We start from the raw sequence: 10,763 nt of genomic DNA, 5'->3' as shown, positions 1-10,763 counted from the left end.
ATCGAGTTTCGAGCCCGTAGACTGCAATTTCAGTCTCCTTAATTTCATTTGAAAACAAAAAAATATGGTTCAGACTGCATTATAATCTTTCCGTCAGATACTTCATTTGCAGTCTACTAAGGTGTATTTTTGCAATTGACCAAATTCTTGACTTTTTAGTTATGACTGCCGGACGAAGTCTTCTTACGATAATAAACGAGTAGACTTCCATAGTGACTATTTTTGCAATTGACCAAACTATTTAAGCATTGACCGTAATATTAATATATTAAAAATATATTAAAATAATTAGTTGACTGCAAAAGAAGTCTACTATTTAAAAAATGCAATTGTTGGTCAATTGCAAAAATGACCACGGCAGCCTGCAAACTTCGTCGTGGTTAGTTTTGCAATTGATCTGCAGCTCAATTGGTGGCAACTTGTCCTATGGGAAGGTTGTTAAAGGGTGGGGACCAGGGTTCGAGGAACGCCTGGCGCACCAATAACCTACTGGTGGATGTGGATTTCCACAGTGATGGGTTAGGATCGATGCCCTGCAGGGCCAGATTGGGGTCCGTTTGGGCGGCTAGCAGTGAGGCTAGCGGGCTAGCAGTGAGGCTAGTGGGATCCACGAGACGGGTTGTTACATAAAAATCGATTTTTATGTGACAACCTGTCCGTGGACCCCACTAGCCTCACTGCTAGTTGCCCCCATAGGCTGGCCCTGCAGGGCATCGATCCTAACCCATCACTGTGGACTAACTCACATAATCCACCAGTAGGTTATTGGTGCATCAGGCGTTCCTCGAACCCTGGTCCATCACCCTTTAACAACCTTGTCCTGTGGGAAGGTTGTTAAAGGGTGAGGACCAGGGTTCGAGGAACGCCTGATGCACCAATAACCTACTGGTGGATTATGTGAGTTAGTCCACAGTGATGGGTTAGGATCGATGCCCTGCAGGGCCAGCCTATGGGGGCAACTAGCAGTGAGGCTAGTGGGCTAGCAGTGAGGCTAGCGGGGTCAACGGGACGGGTTGTCACATTTAGAAAAAAAATCAAATGAAATTGATGCACTCAAGAAGCTTTGAAAGTTGTACTGTTAAAGTTAAAATATGTTTTGGTGTGGTGATCTAAACTCATTTGTATGTTTTGGTGTGGTGATCTAAACTCATTTGCGTATATGTTGTTTCTATGAAAAGAAAATATATAATATGTTGAATAGATTTGGATTCGTTAGAAACTTACTCGGATTGGTACAAAAACCTAATTACACAAACATACTTGTTCCCCTAACGTTTAAGCACATAAACAACACACTTACATGGACAACAACCATGGAAAACAACCTATGGATTCCTCCCAATCCATCCTACACATCCCAATCCCACATTAGTCATCCCAATCCGTAGATAGGCTCAAAATCACCTACTTACTTCGGATTAGTGACAAAATCTGGCAAGAAGCAACACCACAAAACTAGCGGTACTTCCTCTCCTCTACATGACACTCCTTTCTCCTTCCTTCCAAGAGTGTGACAACCCGTCCCGCGGACCCCACTAGTCCACTGCTAGTTGCCCCAACGGACCGTCTGTGGACCCTGCTAGCCCACCGCTAGCCGTCCAACAGACTCCAAACTGGCCCTGCAGGGCATCGATCCTAACCCATTACTGTGGAAATCCACATCCACCAGTAGGTTATTGGTGCGCCAGGCGTTCCTCGAACCCTGGTCATCACTCTTTAACAACCTTCCCACAGGACAAGTTGCCACCAATTGATGATGAGTTAGGATCGATGCCCTGCAGGGCCAGCTTGAAGTCTGTTGGACGGCTAGCGGTGGGCTAGCAGGGTCCACAGACGGTCCGTTGGGGCAACTAGCAGTGGGCTAGTGGGATCCGCGGGACGGGTTGTCACAAAGAGAGACTAACACAACTCTCTCTCTTCTCCTTCTATAGGGAATGAAACGGCTTGGAAGAGAACCCCTAAACCGAAGAGGCGTCATCCTGTTATAGGAAGACTTTAAGGTTCCTCTAAAGCCACACTAAACTGGAGAAACAAATTAAACTAAACTGATCAGCCTTAAACGTTGATGCTGTCGATTGACACCTCTTTGATGTCGCTCGACACCAAACACACAACTTGTTTCCGGGTTACGAACGTTACATAATGTCACGTGACAATGATTTAAAATTGTTTTTGTAGTTTCTTGAAATCTATATTATATAATGTATTATAGCATAATGATTTTATCTTCAACAAAAAAAAAGTTAATGATTTTACAGATAATATGTAATTTTCAGTTTCTTTTTCGATATCAATTTTGAAATCAGCTAAAATTTATACCATATATCTAAATATAAACAAAATTTTCTAATATTACATTATGAAATTTAACTTATGATATTGATTGATCATAATGATAATATATCCAACAAATTGTCTTTAACAAAAAAAAAAAGTTAATGACTTTACAGATAATATGTAATTTTCAGTTTCTTTTTCGATATCAATTTTGAAATCAGATAAAATTTATAGCATATATCTAAATAAGTAAATATAAACAAAATTGTCTAATATTACATTATGAAATTTAACTTAAGATATTGATTGATCATAATGATAATATATCCAACAAATTGTCTTTTACCATATATACACTCACAAATGTCAAATTTCAAGTTTTTATTATGATCATTAAATGTAAATATTTACATAGTCATAAACGTAAAAGATCTTTTGCCAAAAAAAATTGACAAGAAAGGATATCAATTAATGATAATACAAAATATTGACAACTAAAAGTTATATAAATAGAACCTATCTCTTTTTCTTTTTTTGTCACTCAATAGAACTTATCTCTAAGATCCAAGAAAAAAAACATTTGAATTGCTCAATATAGTTTATAGAAGAAATTACTATGTGTAGTACTAAAACTTTGGTGTCTTGTTCCCTTGTAATAATACTTGTAGTTTTGTTGTCTAACAATAACGTTTTGGCTTCAAAAGGTATATTTAAAGTTTGATTTGGTTGAAAATTAGTAGTGATCATTTCAAAAGATATATATATATATATATATATATATAATTGGTATTGACAATGCTTTTATTTGATTGTTTCTATGTATATATATATATACATATATATTTATATTGACATGCATTAAAAAGTTTCCTTAAAATTATATTATTTGGACATGTTTTATAAAAAGAGTTACACCTGTTTTATATTGATTTTGTTCAATATATATGTGGACTTGTATAGATGCAGGGATCAAGAATTTCTCAGTTGACCATTGCGATACTCGGTGGTACGGAGGGGATGAATGTATGAACTACTGTAATGTGGTTCTCTTTGTATTCCATGTCTTATGAAATGTTGTTGCCAAAAGTAGTTAAAATTACTTATATATCCTCTCTTTCAAGATTGACGATTCTAAATTTGTATTTATTATCTTTAAGTTATTGGACTTGTATCTTGGTTTAAATGCAATGAAATTAAAAAAAAAACAGTTTATTATAATAAAATAATTTCCTCTTGAAATATGTCTACTACTATTAAACATATCTATATATATAAAGTTAACTTTGCTCACTTCTCCTTCCTCCACATCAGCATCCACCTAATCAATTTTTTTTTCATAAAAAATACTATTTTTAATATTCATTCATTATATATTTATTACTTATAATTCATAATAGTAAAAATAAATAAAAACAAATTAACTAAATTAATTAAATTTTAAAATAGTATAAACAATAATATAATTTTTTTAGTAAATAATAAAAATAATAGCTATCTAAAATGAATTAAGTAAAGTAAATGAAAATTTTAAAATAGTAAAAATAATACTATAAATTTTTTTAGTAGTAGTGTTATTATTAAAATTATAACCAAAAAATGATTATATCCCAAAATTTAGAATGGGTTAATGAGTTTTAGAATGTAAGTAAGATTTTAATGCATGGTAGAATAAAAAAATAAGTTATGTAATTGTATTTATAAAAATCTAAACATGAAAATAAAATTGAAGTGAAACATTAGTTTCTAAGAAATATATACCATAAAGATTTATTATTAAATTTTAATTATAATAAAGAAAAGATTAATTACTTAACTTAACTTAACTTCAAAATTTTGATCTAAAACAAAGAAATTGTAAGGGGCACACTTTTTTTTGAGAAAACTATAAAAAATAATTTTGAAAAAATAATCTATCTAAAAAACAAAATCAATGGTCAGAAAATATAGAAAAATGATATATAAGCCGTTACAAAAAGTGGCATGTGATTTGTGTAGCATATCTCATAAGGTATATTATCAACTGGAGCTACAATTTTATAACATGATATAAAACATATATAACAAATATAACATATATATATATATATATATATATATATATATTATCAAATGCTTTTAACACAAAACATTGGCAAAAACAACATATTTTAAGTACACTATGTTTTTTTTTAGAAGACGAAGCTGGGGTTGCATCAAAAAATTAACATCTGCAAATAACATATAAGATTTTAGAAAAATATGTAACTTGGATTAGTGAATATATATTTATTGTGGAGTTTAAACGTTTCATCATTTAAGCATTCTTGACTTAGTCAGAAATTCTATTATGACAGATGATGCATTTGGACAACCTCATTGTAGTGACATAGCACTAAAACTATTCATGAAACTTTGAATATTTGCATTTAATGTAGGATATCAATATGTTTAAATTGTCTCTATAATTAGGTCAACGATCGACAATGACGTTAGAACTTTTAAAATTATATTTTCATGGGATATGAATATGGAATGAACTCTTTTAAAGATTAAAAGTCAGAAGATTGTTGACAATATTATTGCAATACTAGACAATATATGTTATAAATAAATTAGCAAAATAAGTACGGCATTTATATAGATTTATCTTTTAATCTTCAAATTATATTTGATAAAAATTTAACTAAAAATCCTACGTAAAATCGTAAATAGATATAACAAAGAAATATTATATTCAAAAATATATATGTTGTATATCACTGAGTAAAGTAAGTTTAGTATTTATATAGATTTATACTCAAAAGCTGGAATGATTATATTTTAGCTCAACAATTTCAATTGATATGAAATATTTTAAATTAAAATCTCGCGCGTGCGCGGGTACAAATTCTAGTTCTTTTATAAAAGGAAGCATATTCTTAATCATACGAACTAGATTAGGACCCGTGCTAGAGCACAGATTGAAATTCTTTTTATTTATATTATAATTGTAGAATAAAATATAATTTATATGATTGTTTTTAAAAGTTTTTTTTGGATAAAACATTATATTGTAATAAAATCATTATATGATGGCTTCAAAAAACACTTATTTTGTAAGTTTTATATTGTTAATTTTGTAATTTTATGTATGAGAAATGATTATGTTTGTTGTTGTTTTTTATTTTTAATTTTTGAACATGTTTGGTGAAAGTTTTTTAATATGACTCGTGCTTACGTAAGATTTTATTTTCAACTGCATAATAAGATCTTAGAAATCACGATTAAGTGTGATAAATTGTCAAGATTTTATTCTTTTTTATGTTTAACAGTATAATTTTATGCCTAACAATATATATTTGTAACAAAACATGAAATACTAAAGATTTTATTTTGAAAATTGTATAAATCATTGGAATATTCTCTTTAAAAAGATTATATGGGATATTCTTAAGTGTATTCAGATAGCTCATGGATTGACCAATTAATCTATAAGCTTATTGTAACCAACCTATATTTAATCTATAACCTATTTTGTAATCAATTTATAAAAATTATATAGTCTAAAAAAAAGTTGTTTACTTTCGTTTTATTATATAGAGGATGATCCACTTCACCACACTTTTTTATAACCTCTCACTAGCAATAAGTAACTCAGTATTATAGTATATTTTTTTAAGATGGAAGATGAAGATGGAAAGATTTTTTAGTCAAAGTTACAGCTTAGACCTTGTTTACCGGGGGTTTATATGAGAGTTCTTAGTTTTTTGGCCAAAAAAAATAAATCAGAAATGGAAAAAATGGTAAGATCTCCCCTTATATAAGAGACTGATTTATGGTTTAAGGGGTAATATGTGTCGCCATTATATTGGTCGAAGGAATAATACAAAAAAAGAAAAAAATTCCTGCTCGATTTATTTCTTTTTTCCTCTCTCTCTCTCTCTCGGTTGCGATTGAATCCCCGAAACGTGAAAAATTTGGAATCAGAAGATTGAAGGTTTCAAATCGAAGGAGCTGGAATCAGAGGAAGGGTTTGGATTATGTTATCATCATCGCCGTCGCCGCAGATTATTACCCGCTGAGACCTGTTCAATACTCTCTCCTTATGTATCGCCACACCATCATCACTCACCGTCACACCAGCCAATGCACGCGGCCTCTTTCAAATGCCGCCTCTCCGTCTCAATCGGTAATTCACTTTTCTCGAAAACCATAATTTTTAGTTTCTCTGTATACAACAATGTGTATTTGTATCTTCGCTCTTTTGTGAGCTAATAAGAAACAATGTGTGTTAATTTTCTTGAACCAAGTTATTACCTGGTGAGAGCTAGGGAATCTGATTACGAAAGCTTGGGGATCATCAACACAAACCCGGTTGATAGCGGATTATCAGATAAAGGTAAGAAGCAGACTGTGAGAGCTGCGTTACAGTTAAAGGCAATGGGAGCTTGTGATCGAAACTGTTGGCTTTGGCCTTCCATTACACAAAGAGCTTATCAGGCTGCTGAAATCATTGCCTCCATCAATGGGATTAGTCGCAGGTAATCATTGCCTCCGTCAATGGGATTAGTCGCAGTTTTAGTTCTTTGATTTGTAGTTTACTTTGCATATACGATTAACGGTTTTTGCATCTATTAGTGTAACACCCGCAAACCATTTTCTGGGAATTTTGGTTAGGGTGTCGATCGACACCACAGGGGGAGTGTCGATCGACACTAGTGGTAGCCGGTTTGGTCGGTTCAATTTTAATTGTCCGGTTTGCGTGGTTGGTTTAGGAAATCCCTAAAATCGAGTTTTTAGAGGAAGAAAACGACCTAGGGTCGTGTTGTTTGTGTTTTATCGCCGTTTTCAGAGAAAAACAAAAGAGAGAGTAGTTCTTGAGCTTTTGAGAGAGATTGGGGAGATTCCTTGCTGTTCTTGGGAGATCTAAGGCTGGGAAGGAGCTAGAAGCTTGCTAGGAGTGAGGGAATTCGTTCTTGTTGGTCAGAATCTTCTTGAAAGAGGTGAGTGCATGACCATGGCTTATCTAAGCTAAGATCTCTAGATTCTATGTGATTTGGTGCTTATGTGGTTGTTTCTTTGAGTTCTCTATGGTATTTCGTCACTGTCTGGGCTGGGTTTGGCTTCTAGGAGCGCATGGAGCGGATTGGAGGCGAGATTCGGAGTTTCTGATCGAGGGAAATCGCTGCTCGGCATCGGTGTCGGTCGACACCAGTTGGGGTGTCGGTCGACACCAACGCGAGGACGGCTCGGGACTTTGGCGAGTGTCGATCGATGCCATGTAGAGGTGTCGGTCGACACAAACTAGGGTTTTCGGGAGTGTCGGGCAGGGTGTCGGTCGACACCAGTTTGGTGTCGGTCGATACCAGATAGTCAGTGTCGATCAACACCATCTGGTGTCGGTCGACACCCCTCTTCCAGTTACGATGGATGTTGCATGCTTGTATATTGCCTGGTTTGTTTTATTGATTGTTGTTTGTGGCATGTAGAGATCTTATTGCTTGTGTGTATAGCCCAGTAGATGGGAGGATTGCCTCACTAAGTATTTGTGATAATACTTACGCATCTCAATTGTTGTTTGTGGTGTGCAGGTTTGTGACGTGGAATCATGGCAATGAGGAGGAGGATGATCTAGGGTCTCGTTTGTGTGTTATTGGATTTGTTGGTTATGTTGTTGGAACCTTGGTTAGTGTTATGTTAGGTTGCCGGATAGAATGGTTAGGAATGTTATTGTATTGATGATGTTGTTGGTTTTGTATTATTGGTATGTTTCCGCTGTGCTTAATGTTATTGCTGGTTTAATGTTGAGTTGTGGTTTGGGTTGGTTAATTAAATAGTATGGAATGCTTAATTATATATTGTTTTTAATTATAAAAAAAAAATAAAAGGGGTCGGGTTGTTTCATTTTGGTATCAGAGCCTTTACGGTTCTAGGATGGTTAAATGGATGGTTAGAGCGGTTAGGAATTTAATTGGGTGAATTATTTTCCTTTTGCTTGATGCATGATGTTGTGTGATGGAATTGATTATGAGTAGTTAGTAAATTTGTCTGCGGTATGGAGTCCTAGTATCATCCTCTTCGAGCCTTCAATGAGATTCCACGGTGAGTTATTGTTATGTTTCTTTGTGTGGTATTGATTTGTTTTCTGCTTGTTAGCCTCTGTTCTTGGAAGATCAGTGGTTAAGGTGTTTGAGTTGTTGGTCGTGGACGGGGACGTGGTCGTGGTCATTGTCGGGCGGGTCCCGAGGCCAGCGAGTGTGTGGTCCAGAGTTCCACGAGGAGGTACGTCAGAGGGTCGCAAGCGTATCAGGAGGGACCAGAGGGGATTAGCCGGTGAGCGTGCCGGGGGTGCTGGGAACCCAGGTGTGGGGTTGCAGCAGGTGGAGCCCAGGGTCGAGATGATCGCTTGGCGGATCTGTTGGCGTGCTGTTGGAGCGGTTACCGAGAGGGGTACCAGTGTAGGCTCCAGTTGTGCCGCATGTGGCGGGGTGCAGTCGAGGGCTGCGGATGTTGAGGACTTTCCACCTTATGTTAAGAGGATGGAGCGGTTGTAGATGACCGGTATGAGATTATTCTCAAGAGGTATCGGGCCTAGAGAGGCGGATAGGTGGACATATGCAGTTGGAGCAGATATTTCTCTGCTTGGTGGTTAATCCAGTTGGATATAAGTTGAGTGGGCAGGTGTAACATTGCAATGTTATACTCGGACCACAGGAGGTAGTTGTGTCGAGAGATGTTTATAGTCGTTAAGGATTGTTGCTCCTGAGGGGATGGTGATTCCCCTGAATACCGATAGCTCGAGGGGCTGAGGGCTCCGAGAGTGGCAGAGGGGATGTTGTTCTCCTGAGGGGATGAGTAGTTCCCCTGATACCGAGATCTTGAGGATTGTGGGCCAAGAGTGAGACGGTATAACTCGAAGACGCTGGTCTGAGAGTGAGATCGGTATGACTCGAAGGTTGCGACCTAAGAGTGGAAGAGTTGGGAGCAAGCAATTCCTAGGACGTGAGTATAAACATAACGATTGAATGTAGACCTTGAGAGATTGACGGTGGTTTAATCTCGGGTTTTGAATGTGTTGACTTTTGGGACAAGGTTTTATGACCATAGCGTTTATGAATGTTTGGCTGTGTGCCAGGATTGTGAGGCCGGTGGTGCCGGAGTCCCGGGAAGGGGAGTTACAGCAGGATTGAGCCGGGAGAGGCATGTTTGCCAGATACATAAGTTCACGAAAAGCCTTCATGGCAGGATAAACTAATCGTTGTAACGATGCTGGATGAAGTTCATTGGAGTTGGACAGGGTTGCTAGATCCAAGGTTTTGGTAAACTTGTTGGAGGGAATAAGTCAAGTGGTTTGAGTTAGCTGCCTGCAAAGCATTTGACGCGGTGAATCAGAATATGCGAACGTATGGTACTTGTTTGTTTTATTACGCTCGTATTGATGATTTACTGTGGAGAATTGCCAAGTGGAAAAGCTATTTCTGGAATAAGTTATCTTGGGGAAGTTTCCCTAAGTGGCAAGTTACTAGAGGTTCTTGGACGAACAAGAGGGTTGATATTTAGGTGGCGGCGAGTTGATGTCGGCATACTTGAGTATTTGTTTAGTTGAGCTGAGGAAGCAACTAGAGGATTTATGGAGCAAGGGATTTATACGTTCTAGTGTATCACCGTGGAGAGCACTGGTGTTATTTATTAAGAAGAAGGATGGGAGTTTCCGCTTGTGCATTGACTAATGGGGTTTGAACCGGGTCACTGTCAAGAACAAGTACCCTCTTCCCAGGATTGATGAGTTGTTGGATCAGCTGGGAGGTGCTACTTGGTTCTCCAACGTAGGTCTGGCGTCGAGTTATCATCAGATACCGATAGATGAGACAGATGTGAGAAAGGCGGCTTTCAGGACGAAGTATGGGCATTGTGAGTTCATGGAGATGCCTTTTTGGGTTGACTAACGCGCCAACAGCGTTTAGATTGATGAACAGTGTGTTTCAGGAGTTTCAGGACGTGTCTGTCATCTTTTTCGTCGATGATATCCTGGTATTTTCTAAGAGTCCTGAGGAGCATGCAGTGAATTTGAGGGCAGTTCTGGAGAAGCTGCGGGAGCAGAAGTTGTTTGCTAATCTGAGCAAGTGTAGTTTTTGGAAGCGTGAGATGGGTTCTCTGGGTCCCATTGTGTATGCAGAGTGAGTTTCTATAGATCCGGAGAAGATTCAGATTATCAGGTATTGGCCTAGACAGCAGAATGTCACTAAGATCAGAAGTTTCCTTGGATTGGCAGGTTACTACAGGAGGTTTGTGCAGGGGTTTGCATGCAGAGCACGTCCTATGACTAAGTTGACAGGGAAGGATGTTCCCTTTGTCTGGTCAGAAGAGTGTGAGGAAGGCTTTGCAAGCCTGAAGGAGATGTTGACTACTGCGCCAGTGTTGGCTTTGCCTGAGCAGGGAGAACCCTATGTGGTTTATACAGATGCATCTAGAGTTGGTTTGGGTTGTGTTCTGATGCAGCATGGGAAGGTGATTGCCTATGCTTCGCG

This window comes from Camelina sativa, chromosome 5, assembly GCF_000633955.1.
Source record: "Camelina sativa cultivar DH55 chromosome 5, Cs, whole genome shotgun sequence".
Lineage (NCBI taxonomy): Eukaryota > Viridiplantae > Streptophyta > Magnoliopsida > Brassicales > Brassicaceae > Camelina > Camelina sativa.
The sequence above is the reverse complement of the archived record's forward strand: the minus strand, read 5'-3'. Positions refer to the sequence as shown.